Genomic DNA, 16417 nt, shown 5'->3' on the forward strand with positions numbered 1-16417 from the left:
AATCTTGGTAAAAAGTGATGATTTTGTAGATTTCGTGCTCTTCTTTGCGAATTCAAGCCAGAAAACAACGAAAATCGGCGAGAAATCGTCGTTTTGCATCGAAATATGCGGTTTTTTCTAAGAATTTTGATGATTTCGTGCAGAATTCTGCTGTTTTCTTGCAATTCAGCCGTTGAATCTTGGTAAAAAGTCATGATTTTGTAGATTTCGTGCTCTTCTTTGCAAATTCAAGCCAGAAAACAACGAAAATCGGCGAGAAATCGTCGTTTTGCATCGAAATATGCGGTTTTCTGTAAGAATTTTGATGATTTCGTGCAGAATTCTGCTGTTTTCTTGCAATTCAGCCGTTGAATCTTGGTAAAAAGTCATGATTTTGTAGATTCCGTGCTTTTCTTTGCGAATTCAAGATAGAAAACAACGAAAATCAGCGAGAAATCGTCGTTTTGCATCGAAATATGCGGTTTTCTCTAAGAATTTTGATGATTTCGTGCAGAATTCTGCTGTTTTCTTGCAATTCAGCCGTTGAATCTTGGTAAAAAGTCATGATTTTGTAGATTTCGTTCTCTTCTTTGCGAATTCAAGCTAGAAAACAACGAAAATCGGCGAGAAATCGTCGTTTTGCATCGAAATATGCGGTTTTCTGTAAGAATTTTGATGATTTCGTGCAGAATTCTGCTGTTTTCTTGCAATTCAGCCGTTGAATCTAGGTAAAAAGTCATGATTTTGTAGATTTCGTGCTCTTCTTGGCAAATTCAAGATAGAAAACAACGAAAATCGGCGAGAAATCGTTGTTTTGCATCGAAATATGCGGTTTTCTGTAAGAATTTTGATGATTTCGTGCAGAATTCTGCTGTTTTCTTGCAATTCAGCCGTTGAATCTATGTAAAAAGTCATGATTTTGTAGATTTCGTGCTCTTCTTGGCAAATTCAAGATAGAAAACAACGAAAATCGGCGAGAAATCGTTGTTTTGCATCGAAATATGCGGTTTTCTGTAAGAATTTTGATGATTTCGTGCAGAATTCTGCTGTTTTCTTGCAATTCAGCCGTTGAATCTTGGTAAAAAGTCATGATTTTGTAGATTCCGTGCTCTTCTTTGCGAATTCAAGATAGAAAACAACGAAAATCTTCGAGAAATCGTCGTTTTGCATCGAAATATGCGGTTTTCTCTAAGAATTTTGATGATTTCGTGCAGAATTCTGCTGTTTTCTTGCAATTCAGCCGTTGAATCTTGGTAAAAAGTGATGATTTTGTAGATTTCGTGCTCTTCTTTGCGAATTCAAGCCAGAAAACAACGAAAATCGGCGAGAAATCGTCGTTTTGCATCGAAACATGCGGTTTTCTCTAAGAATTTTGATGATTTCGTGCAGAATTCTGCTGTTTTCTTGCAATTCAGCCGTTGAATCTTGGTAAAAAGTTATGATTTTGTAGATTTCGTGTTCTTCTTTGCGAATTCAAGCCAGAAAACAACGAAAATCGGCGAGAAATCGTCGTTTTGCATCGAAATATGCGGTTTTCTCTAAGAATTTTGACGATTTCGTGCAGAATTCTGCTGTTTACTTGCAATTCAGCCGTTGAGTCTTGGTAAAAAGTCATGATCTTGTAGATTTCGTGCTCTTCTTGGCGAATTCAAGATAGAAAACAACGAAAATCGGCGAGAAATCGTTGTTTTGCATCGAAATATGCAGTTTTCTCTAAGAATTTTGATGATTTCGTGCAGAATTCTGCTGTTTTCTTGCAATTCAGCCGTTGAATCTTGGTAAAAAGTCATGATTTTGTAGATTTCGTGCTCTTCTTTGCGAATTCAAGCCAGAAAACAACAAAAATCTGCGAGAAATCGTCGTTTTGCATCGAAATATGCGGTTTTCTGTAAAAATTTTGATGATTTCGTGCAGAATTCTGCTGTTTTCTTGCAATTCAGCCGTAGAATCTAAGTAAAAAGTGATGATTTTGTAGATTTCGTGCTCTTCTTTGCGAATTCAAGCCAGAAAATAACGAAAATCGGCGAGAAATCGTTGTTTTGCATCGAAATATGCGGTTTTCTGTAAGAATTTTGATGATTTCGTGCAGAATTCTGCTGTTTTCTTGCAATTCAGCCGTTGAATCTTGGTAAAAAGTCATGATTTTGTAGATTTCGTGCTCTTCTTTGCGAATTCAAGCCAGAAAACAACGAAAATCGGCGAGAAATCGTCGATTTGCATCGAAAAATGCGGTTTTCTGTAAGAATTTTGATGATTTCGTGCAGAATTCTGCGGTTTTCTTGCAATTCAGCCGTTGAATCTTGGTAAAAAGTCATGGTTTTGTAGATTTCGTGCTCTTCTTTGCGAATTCAAGCCAGAAAACAACGAAAATCGGCGAGAAATCGTCGTTTTGCATCGAAATATGCGGTTTTCTGTAAGAATTTTGATGATTTCGTGCTGAATTCTGCTGTTTTCTTGCAATTCAGCCGTTGAATCTTGGTAAAAAGTCATGATTTTGTAGATTTCGTGCTCTTCTTTGCGAATTCAAGCCAGAAAACAACGAAAATCGGCGAGAAATCGTCGTTTTGCATCGAAAAATGCGGTTTTCTGTAAGAATTTTGATGATTTCGTGCAGAATTCTGCTGTTTTCTTGCAATTCAGCCGTTGAATCTTGGTAAAAAGTCATGATTTTGTAGATTTCGTGCTCTTCCTTGCGAATTCAAGCCAGAAAACAACGAAAATCGGCGAGAAATCGTCGTTTTGCATCGAAATATGCGGTTTTCTGTAAGAATTTTGATGATTTCGTGCAGAATTCTGCTGTTTTCTTGCAATTCAGCCGTTGAATCTTGGTAAAAAGTCATGATTTTGTAGATTTCGTGCTCTTCTTTGCAAATTCATGCCAGAAAACAACGAAAATCGGCGAGAAATCGTCGTTTTGCATCGAAATATGCGGTTTTCTGTAAGAATTTTGATGATTTCGTGCAGAATTCTGCTGTTTTCTTGCAATTCAGCCGTTGAATCTTGGTAAAAAGTCATGATCTTGTAGATTTCGTGCTCTTCTTGGCGAATTCAAGATAGAAAGCAACGAAAATCGGCGAGAAATCGTTGTTTTGCATCGAAATATGCAGTTTTCTCTAAGAATTTTGATGATTTCGTGCAGAATTCTGCTGTTTTCTTGCAATTCAGCCGTTGAATCTTGGTAAAAAGTGATGATTTTGTAGATTTCGTGCTCGTCTTTGCGAATTCAAGCCAGAAAACAACGAAAATCGGCGAGAAATCGTTGTTTTGCATCGAAATATGCGGTTTTCTGTAAGAATTTTGATGATTTCGTGCAGAATTCTGCTGTTTTCTTGCAATTCAGCCGTTGAATCTTGGTAAAAAGTCATGATTTTGTAGATTTCGTGCTCTTCTTTGCGAATTCAAGCCAGAAAACAACGAAAATCGGCGAGAAATCGTCGTTTTGCATCGAAAAATGCGGTTTTCTGTAAGAATTTTGATGATTTCGTGCAGAATTCTGCTGTTTTCTTGCAATTCAGCCGTTGAATCTTGGTAAAAAGTCATGATTTTGTAGATTTCGTGCTCTTCTTTGCGAATTCAAGCCAGAAAACAACGAAAATCGGCGAGAAATCGTCGTTTTGCATCGAAATATGCGGTTTTCTGTAAGAATTTTGATGATTTCGTGCAGAATTCTGCTGTTTTCTTGCAATTCAGCCGTTGAATCTTGGTAAAAAGTCATGATTTTGTAGATTCCGTGCTCTTCTTTGCGAATTCAAGATAGAAAACAACGAAAATCTTCGAGAAATCGTCGTTTTGCATCGAAATATGCGGTTTTCTCTAAGAATTTTGATGATTTCGTGCAGAATTCTGCTGTTTTCTTGCAATTCAGCCGTTGAATCTTGGTAAAAAGTTATGATTTTGTAGATTTCGTGTTCTTCTTTGCGAATTCAAGCCAGAAAACAACGAAAATCGGCGAGAAATCGTCTTTTTGCATCGAAATATGCGGTTTTCTCTAAGAATTTTGACGATTTCGTGCAGAATTTTGCTGTTTACTTGCAATTCAGCCGTTGAATCTTGGTAAAAAGTCATGATCTTGTAGATTTCGTGCTCTTCTTGGCGAATTCAAGATAGAAAACAACGAAAATCGGCGAGAAATCGTTGTTTTGCATCGAAATATGCAGTTTTCTCTAAGAATTTTGATGATTTCGTGCAGAATTCTGCTGTTTTCTTGCAATTCAGCCGTTGAATCTTGGTAAAAAGTCATGATTTTGTAGATTTCGTGCTCTTCTTTGCGAATTCAAGCCAGAAAACAACAAAAATCTGCGAGAAATCGTCGTTTTGCATCGAAATATGCGGTTTTCTGTAAAAATTTTGATGATTTCGTGCAGAATTCTGCTGTTTTCTTGCAATTCAGCCGTAGAATCTTGGTAAAAAGTGATGATTTTGTAGATTTCGTGCTCTTCTTTGCGAATTCAAGCCAGAAAATAACGAAAATCGGCGAGAAATCGTTGTTTTGCATCGAAATATGCGGTTTTCTGTAAGAATTTTGATGATTTCGTGCAGAATTCTGCTGTTTTCTTGCAATTCAGCCGTTGAATCTTGGTAAAAAGTCATGATTTTGTAGATTTCGTGCTCTTCTTTGCGAATTCAAGCCAGAAAACAACGAAAATCGGCGAGAAATCGTCGATTTGCATCGAAAAATGCGGTTTTCTGTAAGAATTTTGATGATTTCGTGCAGAATTCTGCGGTTTTCTTGCAATTCAGCCGTTGAATCTTGGTAAAAAGTCATGGTTTTGTAGATTTCGTGCTCTTCTTTGCGAATTCAAGCCAGAAAACAACGAAAATCGGCGAGAAATCGTCGTTTTGCATCGAAATATGCGGTTTTCTGTAAGAATTTTGATGATTTCGTGCTGAATTCTGCTGTTTTCTTGCAATTCAGCCGTTGAATCTTGGTAAAAAGTCATGATTTTGTAGATTTCGTGCTCTTCTTTGCGAATTCAAGCCAGAAAACAACGAAAATCGGCGAGAAATAATCGTTTTGCATCGAAATATGCGGTTTTCTGTAAGAATTTTGATGATTTCGTGCAGAATTCTGCTGTTTTCTTGCAATTCAGCCGTTGAATCTTGGTAAAAAGTCATGATTTTGTAGATTTCGTGCTCTTCTTGGCGAATTCAAGATAGAAAACAACGAAAATCGGCGAGAAATCGTTGTTTTGCATCGAAATATGCAGTTTTCTCTAAGAATTTTGATGATTTCGTGCAGAATTCTGCTGTTTTCTTGCAATTCAGCCGTTGAATCTTGGTAAAAAGTCATGATTTTGTAGATTTCGTGCTCTTCTTGGCGAATTCAAGATAGAAAACAACGAAAATCGGCGAGAAATCGTTGTTTTGCATCGAAATATGCAGTTTTCTCTAAGAATTTTGATGATTTCGTGCAGAATTCTGCTGTTTTCTTGCAATTCAGCCGTTGAATCTTGGTAAAAAGTCATGATTTTGTAGATTTCGTGCTCTTCTTTGCGAATTCAAGCCAGAAAACAACGAAAATCGGCGAGAAATCGTCGTTTTGCATCGAAATATGCGGTTTTCTGTAAGAATTTTGATGATTTCGTGCAGAATTCTGCTGTTTTCTTGCAATTCAGCCGTAGAATCTTGGTAAAAAGTAATGATTTTGTTGATTTCGTGCTCTTCTTTGCGAATTCAAGCCAGAAAACAACGAAAATCGGCGAGAAATCGTCGTTTTGCATCGAAATATGCGGTTTTCTGTAAGAATTTTGATGATTTCGTGCAGAATTCTGCTGTTTTCTTGCAATTCAGCCGTTGAATCTTGGTAAAAAGTCATGATTTTGTAGATTTCGTGCTCTTCTTTGCGAATTCAAGCCAGAAAACAACGAAAATCGGCGAGAAATCGTCGTTTTGCATCGAAATATGCGGTTTTCTGTAAGAATTTTGATGATTTCGTGCAGAATTCTGCTGTTTACTTGCAATTCAGCCGTTGAATCTTGGTAAAAAGTCATGATTTTGTAGATTTCGTGCTCTTTTTTGCAAATTCAAGCCAGAAAACCACGAAAATCGGCGAGAAATCGTCGTTTTGCATCGAAATATGCGGTTTACTCTACGAATTTTGACGATTTCGTGCAGAATTCTGCTGTTTTCTTGCAATTCAGCCGTTGAATCTTGGTAAAAAGTGATGATTTTGTAGATTTCGTGCTCTTCTTTGCAAATTCAAGCCAGAAAACAACGAAAATCGGCGAGAAATCGTCGTTTTGCATCGAAATATGCGGTTTTCTGTAAGAACTTTGATGATTTCGTGCAGAATTCTGCTGTTTTCTTGCAATTCAGCCGTTGAATCTTGGTAAAAAGTCATGATTTTGTAGATTTCGTGCTCTTCTTTGCGAATTCAAGTCAGAAAACAACGAAAATCGGCGAGAAATCGTCGTTTTGCATCGAAATATGCGGTTTTCTGTAAGAATTTTGATGATTTCGTGCAGAATTCTGCGGTTATCTTGCAATTCAGCCGTTGAATCTTGGTAAAAAGTCATGATTTTGTAGATTTCGTGCTCTTCTTTGCGAATTCAAGCCAGAAAACAACGAAAATCGGCGAGAAATAATCGTTTTGCATCGAAATATGCGGTTTTCTGTAAGAATTTTGATGATTTCGTGCAGAATTCTGCTGTTTTCTTGCAATTCAGCCGTTGAATCTTGGTAAAAAGTTATGATTTTGTAGATTTCGTGCTCTTTTTTGCGAATTCAAGCCAGAAAACCACAAAATCGGCGAGAAATCGTCGTTTTGCATCGAAATATGCGGTTTTCTCTAAGAATTTTGATGATTTCGTGCAGAATTCTGCTGTTTTCTTGCAATTCAGCCGTTGAATCTTGATAAAAAGTGATGATTTTGTAGATTTCGTGCTCTTCTTTGCAAATTCAAGCCAGAAAACAACGAAAATCGGCGAGAAATCGTCGTTTTGCATCGAAATATGCGGTTTTCTCTAAGAATTTTGATGATTTCGTGCAGAATTCTGCTGTTTTCTTGCTATTCAGCCGTTGAATCTTGGTAAAAAGTGATGATTTTGTAGATTTCGTGCTCTTCTTTGCGAATTCAATATAGAAAACAACGAAAATCAGCGAGAAATCGTCGTTTTGCATCGAAATATGCGGTTTTCTCTAAGAATTTTGATGATTTCGTGCAGAATTCTGCTGTTTTCTTGCAATTCAGCCGTTGAATCTTGGTAAAAAGTCATGATTTTGTAGATTTCGTGCTCTTCTTTGCGAATTCAAGCCAGAAAACAACGAAAATCGGCGAGAAATCGTCGTTTTGCATCGAAATATGCGGTTTTCTCTAAGAATTTTGACGATTTCGTGCAGAATTCTGCTGTTTTCTTGCAATTCAGCCGTTGAATCTTGGTAAAAAGTGATGATTTTGTAGATTTCGTGCTCTTCTTTGCAAATTCAAGCCAGAAAACAACGAAAATCGGCGAGAAATCGTCGTTTTGCATCGAAATATGCGGTTTTCTGTAAGAACTTTGATGATTTCGTGCAGAATTCTGCTGTTTTCTTGCAATTCAGCCGTTGAATCTTGGTAAAAAGTCATGATTTTGTAGATTTCGTGCTCTTCTTTGCGAATTCAAGCCAGAAAACAACGAAAATCGGCGAGAAATCGTCGTTTTGCATCGAAATATGCGGTTTTCTGTAAGAATTTTGATGATTTCGTGCAGTATTCTGCTGTTATCTTGCAATTCAGCCGTTGAATCTTGGTAAAAAGTCATGATTTTGTAGATTTCGTGCTCTTCTTTGCGAATTCAAGCCAGAAAACAACGAAAATCGGCGAGAAATAATCGTTTTGCATCGAAATATGCGGTTTTCTGTAAGAATTGTGATGATTTCGTGCAGAATTCTGCTGTTTTCTTGCAATTCAGCCGTTGAATCTTGGTAAAAAGTCATGATTTTGTAGATTTCGTGCTCTTCTTTGCGAATTCAAGCCAGAAAACAACGAAAATCGGCGAGAAATCGTCGTTTTGCATCGAAATATGCGGTTTTCTGTAAGAATTTTGATGATTTCGTGCAGAATTCTGCTGTTATCTTGCAAATCAGCCGTTGAATCTTGGTAAAAAGTCATGATTTTGTAAATTTCGTGCTCTTCTTTGCGAATTCAAGCCAGAAAACAACGAAAATCGGCGAGAAATAATCGTTTTGCATCGAAATATGCGGTTTTCTGTAAGAATTTTGATGATTTCGTGCAGAATTCTGCTGTTTTCTTGCAATTCAGCCGTTGAATCTTGATAAAAAGTGATGATTTTGTAGATTTCGTGCTCTTCTTTGCAAATTCAAGCCAGAAAACAACGAAAATCGGCGAGAAATCGTCGTTTTGCATCGAAATATGCGGTTTTCTCTAAGAATTTTGATGATTTCGTGCAGAATTCTGCTGTTTTCTTGCTATTCAGCCGTTGAATCTTGGTAAAAAGTGATGATTTTGTAGATTTCGTGCTCTTCTTTGCGAATTCAATATAGAAAACAACGAAAATCAGCGAGAAATCGTCGTTTTGCATCGAAATATGCGGTTTTCTCTAAGAATTTTGATGATTTCGTGCAGAATTCTGCTGTTTTCTTGCAATTCAGCCGTTGAATCTTGGTAAAAAGTCATGATTTTGTAGATTTCGTGCTCTTCTTTGCGAATTCAAGCCAGAAAACAACGAAAATCGGCGAGAAATCGTCGTTTTGCATCGAAATATGCGGTTTTCTCTAAGAATTTTGACGATTTCGTGCAGAATTCTGCTGTTTTCTTGCAATTCAGCCGTTGAATCTTGGTAAAAAGTGATGATTTTGTAGATTTCGTGCTCTTCTTTGCAAATTCAAGCCAGAAAACAACGAAAATCGGCGAGAAATCGTCGTTTTGCATCGAAATATGCGGTTTTCTGTAAGAACTTTGATGATTTCGTGCAGAATTCTGCTGTTTTCTTGCAATTCAGCCGTTGAATCTTGGTAAAAAGTCATGATTTTGTAGATTTCGTGCTCTTCTTTGCGAATTCAAGCCAGAAAACAACGAAAATCGGCGAGAAATCGTCGTTTTGCATCGAAATATGCGGTTTTCTGTAAGAATTTTGATGATTTCGTGCAGTATTCTGCTGTTATCTTGCAATTCAGCCGTTGAATCTTGGTAAAAAGTCATGATTTTGTAGATTTCGTGCTCTTCTTTGCGAATTCAAGCCAGAAAACAACGAAAATCGGCGAGAAATAATCGTTTTGCATCGAAATATGCGGTTTTCTGTAAGAATTGTGATGATTTCGTGCAGAATTCTGCTGTTTTCTTGCAATTCAGCCGTTGAATCTTGGTAAAAAGTCATGATTTTGTAGATTTCGTGCTCTTCTTTGCGAATTCAAGCCAGAAAACAACGAAAATCGGCGAGAAATCGTCGTTTTGCATCGAAATATGCGGTTTTCTGTAAGAATTTTGATGATTTCGTGCAGAATTCTGCTGTTATCTTGCAAATCAGCCGTTGAATCTTGGTAAAAAGTCATGATTTTGTAAATTTCGTGCTCTTCTTTGCGAATTCAAGCCAGAAAACAACGAAAATCGGCGAGAAATAATCGTTTTGCATCGAAATATGCGGTTTTCTGTAAGAATTTTGATGATTTCGTGCAGAATTCTGCTGTTTTCTTGCAATTCAGCCGTTGAATCTTGGTAAAAAGTCATGATTTTGTAGATTTCGTGCTCTTTTTGCAAATTCAAGCCAGAAAACCACAAAAATCGGCGAGAAATCGTCGTTTTGCATCGAAATATGCGGTTTTCTCTAAGAATTTTGATGATTTCGTGCAGAATTCTGCTGTTTTCTTGCAATTCAGCCGTTGAATCTTGATAAAAAGTGATGATTTTGTAGATTTCGTGCTCTTCTTTGCAAATTCAAGCCAGAAAAGAACGAAAATCGGCGAGAAATCGTCGTTTTGCATCGAAATATGCGGTTTTCTCTAAGAATTTTGATGATTTCGTGCAGAATTCTGCTGTTTTCTTGCAATTCAGCCGTTGAATCTTGGTAAAAAGTGATGATTTTGTAGATTTCGTGCTCTTCTTTGCGAATTCAAGCCAGAAAACAACGAAAATCGGCGAGAAATCGTCGTTTTGCATCGAAATATGCGGTTTTCTCTAAGAATTTTGACGATTTCGTGCAGAATTCTGCTGTTTTCTTGCAATTCAGCCGTTGAATCTTGGTAAAAAGTCATGATTTTGTAGATTTCGTGCTCTTCTTTGCGAATTCAAGATAGAAATCAACGAGAATCAGCAAGAAATCGTCGTTTTGCATCGAAATATGCGGTTTTCTCTAAGAATTTTGATGATTTCGTGCAGAATTCTGCTGTTTTCTTGCAATTCAGCCGTTGAATCTTGGTAAAAAGTCATGATTTTGTAGATTTCGTGCTCTTCTTTGCAAATTCAAGCCAGAAAACAACGAAAATCGGCGAGAAATCGTCGTTTTGCATCGAAATATGCGGTTTTCTGTAAGAATTTTGATGATTTCGTGCAGAATTCTGCTGTTTTCTTGCAACTCAGCCGTTGAATCTTGGTAAAAAGTCATGATTTTGTAGATTCCGTGCTTTTCTTTGCGAATTCAAGATAGAAAACAACGAAAATCAGCGAGAAATCGTCGTTTTGCATCGAAACATGCGGTTTTCTCTAAGAATTTTGATGATTTCGTGCAGAATTCTGCTGTTTTCTTGCAATTCAGCCGTTGAATCTTGGTAAAAAGTCATGATTTTGTAGATTTCGTTCTCTTCTTTGCGAATTCAAGCTAGAAAACAACGAAAATCGGCGAGAAATCGTCGTTTTGCATCGAAATATGCGGTTTTCTGTAAGAATTTTGATGATTTCGTGCAGAATTCTGCTGTTTTCTTGCAATTCAGCCGTTGAATCTAGGTAAAAAGTCATGATTTTGTAGATTTCGTGCTCTTCTTGGCGAATTCAAGATAGAAAACAACGAAAATCGGCGAGAAATCGTTGTTTTGCATCGAAATATGCGGTTTTCTGTAAGAATTTTGATGATTTCGTGCAGAATTCTGCTGTTTTCTTGCAATTCAGCCGTTGAATCTATGTAAAAAGTCATGATTTTGTAGATTTCGTGCTCTTCTTGGCAAATTCAAGATAGAAAACAACGAAAATCGGCGAGAAATCGTTGTTTTTCATCGAAATATGCAGTTTTCTCTAAGAATTTTGATGATTTCGTGCAGAATTCTGCTGTTTTCTTGCAATTTAGCCGTTGAATCTTGGTAAAAAGTCATGATTTTGTAGATTTCGTGCTCTTCTTTCCGAATTCAAGCCAGAAAACAACGAAAATCGGCGAGAAATCGTCCTTTTGCATCGAAATATGCGGTTTTCTGTAAGAATTTTGATGATTTCGTGCAGAATTCTGCTGTTTTCTTGCAATTCAGCCGTTGAATCTTGGTAAAAAGTCATGATTTTGTAGATTTCGTGCTCTTCTTTGCAAATTCAAGCCAGAAAACAACGAAAATCGGCGAGAAATCGTCGTTTTGCATCGAAATATGCGGTTTTCTGTAAAAATTTTGATGATTTCGTGCAGAATTCTGCTGTTTTCTTGCAATTCAGCCGTTGACTCTAGGTAAAAAGTCATGATTTTGTAGATTTCGTGCTCTTCTTGGCGAATTCATGATAGAAAACAACGAAAATCGGCGAGAAATCGTTGTTTTGCATCGAAATATGCAGTTTTCTCTAAGAATTTTAATGATTTGGTGCAGAATTCTGCTGTTTTCATGCAATTCAGCCGTTGAATCTTGGTAAAAAGTGATGATTTTGTAGATTTCGTGCTCTTCTTTGCGAATTCAAGCCAGAAAACAACGAAAATCGGCGAGAAATCGTCGTTTTGCATCGAAATATGCGGTTTTCTCTAAGAATTTTGACGATTTCGTGCAGAATTCTGCCGTTTTCTTGCAATTCAGCCGTTGAATCTTGGCAAAGAGTCATGATTTTGTAGATTTCGTGCTCTTCTTTGCGAATTCAAGATAGAAAACAACGAGAATCAGCGAGAAATCGTCGTTTTGCATCGAAATATGCGGTTTTCTCTAAGAATTTTGATGATTTCGTGCAGAATTCTGCTGTTTTCATGCAATTCAGCCGTTGAATCTTGGTAAAAAGTGATGATTTTGTAGATTTCGTGCTCTTCTTTGCGAATTCAAGCCAGAAAACAACGAAAATCGGCGAGAAATCGTCGTTTTGCATCGAAATATGCGGTTTTTTCTAAGAATTTTGACGATTTCGTGCAGAATTCTGCTGTTTTCTTGCAATTCAGCCGTTGAATCTTGGTAAAAAGTCATGATTTTGTAGATTTCGTGCTCTTCTTTGCAAATTCAAGCCAGAAAACAACGAAAATCGGCGAGAAATCGTCGTTTTGCATCGAAATATGCGGTTTTCTGTAAGAATTTTGATGATTTCGTGCAGAATTCTGCTGTTTTCTTGCAATTCAGCCGTTGAATCTTGGTAAAAAGTCATGATTTTGTAGATTCCGTGCTTTTCTTTGCGAATTCAAGATAGAAAACAACGAAAATCAGCGAGAAATCGTCGTTTTGCATCGAAATATGCGGTTTTCTCTAAGAATTTTGATGATTTCGTGCAGAATTCTGCTGTTTTCTTGCAATTCAGCCGTTGAATCTTGGTAAAAAGTCATGATTTTGTAGATTTCGTTCTCTTCTTTGCGAATTCAAGCTAGAAAACAACGAAAATCGGCGAGAAATCGTCGTTTTGCATCGAAATATGCGGTTTTCTGTAAGAATTTTGATGATTTCGTGCAGAATTCTGCTGTTTTCTTGCAATTCAGCCGTTGAATCTAGGTAAAAAGTCATGATTTTGTAGATTTCGTGCTCTTCTTGGCAAATTCAAGATAGAAAACAACGAAAATCGGCGAGAAATCGTTGTTTTGCATCGAAATATGCGGTTTTCTGTAAGAATTTTGATGATTTCGTGCAGAATTCTGCTGTTTTCTTGCAATTCAGCCGTTGAATCTATGTAAAAAGTCATGATTTTGTAGATTTCGTGCTCTTCTTGGCAAATTCAAGATAGAAAACAACGAAAATCGGCGAGAAATCGTTGTTTTGCATCGAAATATGCAGTTTTCTCTAAGAATTTTGATGATTTCGTGCAGAATTCTGCTGTTTTCTTGCAATTTAGCCGTTGAATCTTGGTAAAAAGTCATGATTTTGTAGATTTCGTGCTCTTCTTTGCGAATTCAAGCCAGAAAACAACGAAAATCGGCGAGAAATCGTCCTTTTGCATCGAAATATGCGGTTTTCTGTAAGAATTTTGATGATTTCGTGCAGAATTCTGCTGTTTTCTTGCAATTCAGCCGTTGAATCTTGGTAAAAAGTCATGACTTTGTAGATTTCGTGCTCTTCTTTGCAAATTCAAGCCAGAAAACAACGAAAATCGGCGAGAAATCGTCGTTTTGCATCAAAATATGCGGTTTTCTGTAAAAATTTTGATGATTTTGTGCAGAATTCTGCTGTTTTCTTGCAATTCAGCAGTTGAATCTAGGTAAAAAGTCATGATCTTGTAGATTTCGTGCTCTTCTTGGCGAATTCAAGATAGAAAACAACGAAAATCGGCGAGAAATCGTTGTTTTGCATCGAAATATGCAGTTTTCTCTAAGAATTTTGATGATTTCGTGCAGAATTCTGCTGTTTTCATGCAATTCAGCCGTTGAATCTTGGTAAAAAGTGATGGTTTTGTAGATTTCGTGCTCTTCTTTGCGAATTCAAGCCAGAAAACAACGAAAATCGGCGAGAAATCGTCGTTTTGCATCGAAATATGCGGTTTTCTCTAAGAATTTTGACGATTTCGTGCAGAATTCTGCTGTTTTCTTGCAATTCAGCCGTTGAATCTTGGTAAAAAGTCATGATTTTGTAGATTTCGTGCTCTTCTTTGCGAATTAAAGATAGAAAACAACAAGAATCAGCGAGAAATCGTCGTTTTGCATCGAAATATGCGGTTTTCTCTAAGAATTTTGACGATTTCGTGCAGAATTCTGCTGTTTTCTTGCAATTCAGCCGTTGAATCTTGGTAAAAAGTCATGATTTTGTAGATTTCGTGCTCTTCTTTGCGAATTCAAGATAGAAAGCAACGAGAATCAGCGAGAAATCGTCGTTTTGCATCGAAATATGCGGTTTTCTCTAAGAATTTTGATGATTTCGTGCAGAATTCTGCTGTTTTCTTGCAATTCAGCCGTTGAATCTTGGTAAAAAGTAATGATTTTGTAGATTTCGTGCTCTTCTTTGCGAATTCAAGCCAGAAAACAACGAAAATCGGCGAAAAATCGTCGTTTTGCATCGAAATATGCGGTTTTCTCTAAGAATTTTGACGATTTCGTGCAGAATTCTGCTGTTTTCTTGCAATTCAGCCGTTGAATCTTGGTAAAAAGTCATGATTTTGTAGATTTCGTGCTCTTCTTTGCGAATTCAAGATAGAAAGCAACGAGAATCAGCGAGAAATCGTCGTTTTGCATCGAAATATGCGGTTTTCTCTAAGAATTTTGATGATTTCGTGCAGAATTCTGCTGTTTTCTTGCAATTCAGCCGTTGAATCTTGGTAAAAAGTCATGATTTTGTAGATTTCGTGCTGTTCTTTGCGAATTCAAGATAGAAAACAACGAGAATCAGCGAGAAATCGTCGTTTTGCATCGAAATATGCGGTTTTCTCTAAGAATTTTGATGATTTCGTGCAGAATTCTGCGGTTTTCTTGCAATTCAGCCGTTGAATCTTGGTAAAAAGTCATGATTTTGTAGATTTTGTGCTCTTCTTTGCGAATTCAAGCCAGAAAACAACGAAAATCGGCGAGAAATCGTCGTTTTGCATCGATATATGCGGTTTTCTGTAAGAATTTTGATGATTTCGTGCAGAATTCTGCTGTTATCTTGCAATTCAGCCGTTGAATCTTGGTAAAAAGTCATGATTTTGTAGATTTCGTGCTCTACTTTGCGAATTCAAGCCAGAAAACAACGAAAATCGGCGAGAAATAATCGTTTTGCATCGAAATATGCGGTTTTCTGTAAGAATTTTGATGATTTCGTGCAGAATTCTGCTGTTTTCTTGCAATTCAGCCGTTGAATCTTGGTAAAAAGTCATGATTTTGTAGATTTCGTGCTCTTTTTTGCGAATTCAAGCCAGAAAACCACAAAAATCGGCGAGAAATTGTCGTTTTGCATCGAAATATGCGGTTTTCTCTAAGAATTTTGATGATTTCGTGCAGAATTCTGCTGTTTTCTTGCAATTCAGCCGTCGAATCTTGGTAAAAAGTGATGATTTTGTAGATTTCGTGCTCTTCTTTGCGAATTCAAGCCAGAAAACAACGAAAATCGGCAAGAAATCGTTGTTTCGCATCGAAATATGCGGTTTTCTGTAAGAATTTTGATGATTTCGTGCAGAATTTTGCTGTTTTCTTGCAATTCAGCCGTTGAATCTTGGTATAAAGTCATGATTTTGTAGATTTCGTGCTCTTCTTTGCGAATTCAAGCCAGAAAACAACGAAAATCGGCGAGAAATCGTCGTTTTGCATCGAAAAATGCGGTTTTCTGTAATAATTTTGATGATTTCGTGCAGAATTCTGCTGTTTTCTTACAATTCAGCCGTTGAATCTAGGTAAAAAGTCATGATCTTGTAGATTTCGTGCTCTTCTTGGCGAATTCAAGATAGAAAACAACGAAAATCGGCGAGAAATCGTTGTTTTGCATCGAAATATGCAGTTTTCTCTAAGAATTTTGATGATTTCGTGCAGAATTCTGCTGTTTTCTTGCAATTCAGCCGTTGAATCTTGGTAAAAAGTCATGATTTTGTAGATTTCGTGCTCGTCTTTGCGAATTCAAGCCAGAAAACAACGAAAATCGGCGAGAAATAATCGTTTTGCATCGAAATATGCGGTTTTCTGTAAGAATTTTGATGATTTCGTGCAGAATTCTGCTGTGTTCTTGCAATTCAGCCGTTGAATCTTGGTAAAAAGTCATGATTTTGTAGATTTCGTGCTCTTCTTTGCGAATTCAAGCCAGAAAACCACGAAAATCGGCGAGAAATCGTCGTTTTGCATCGAAATATGCGGTTTTCTCTAAGAATTTTGATGATTTCGTGCAGAATTCTGCTGTTTTCTTGCAATTCAGCCGTTGAATCTTGGTAAAAAGTGATGATTTTGTAGATTTCGTGCTCTTCTTTGCAAATTCAAGCCAAAAAACAACGAAAATCGGCGAGAAATCGTCGTTTTGCATCGAAATATGCGGTTTTCTCTAAGAATTTTGACGATTTCGTGCAGAATTCTGCTGTTTTCTTGCAATTCAGCCGTTGAATCTTGGTAAAAAGTCATGATTTTGTAGATTTCGTGCTCTTCTTGGCGAATTCAAGATAGAAAACAACGAAAATCGGTGAGAAATCGTTGTTTTGCATCGAAACATGCAGTTTTCTCTAAGAATTTTGATGATTTCGTGCAGA

The sequence above is a fragment of the Gnatocerus cornutus genome, unplaced genomic scaffold (genome assembly GCF_029298725.1).
Source record: "Gnatocerus cornutus isolate USDA-ARS CGAHR unplaced genomic scaffold, icGnaCorn1.1 ctg00000066.1, whole genome shotgun sequence".
In the NCBI taxonomy this organism is placed as follows: Eukaryota; Metazoa; Arthropoda; class Insecta; order Coleoptera; family Tenebrionidae; genus Gnatocerus; species Gnatocerus cornutus.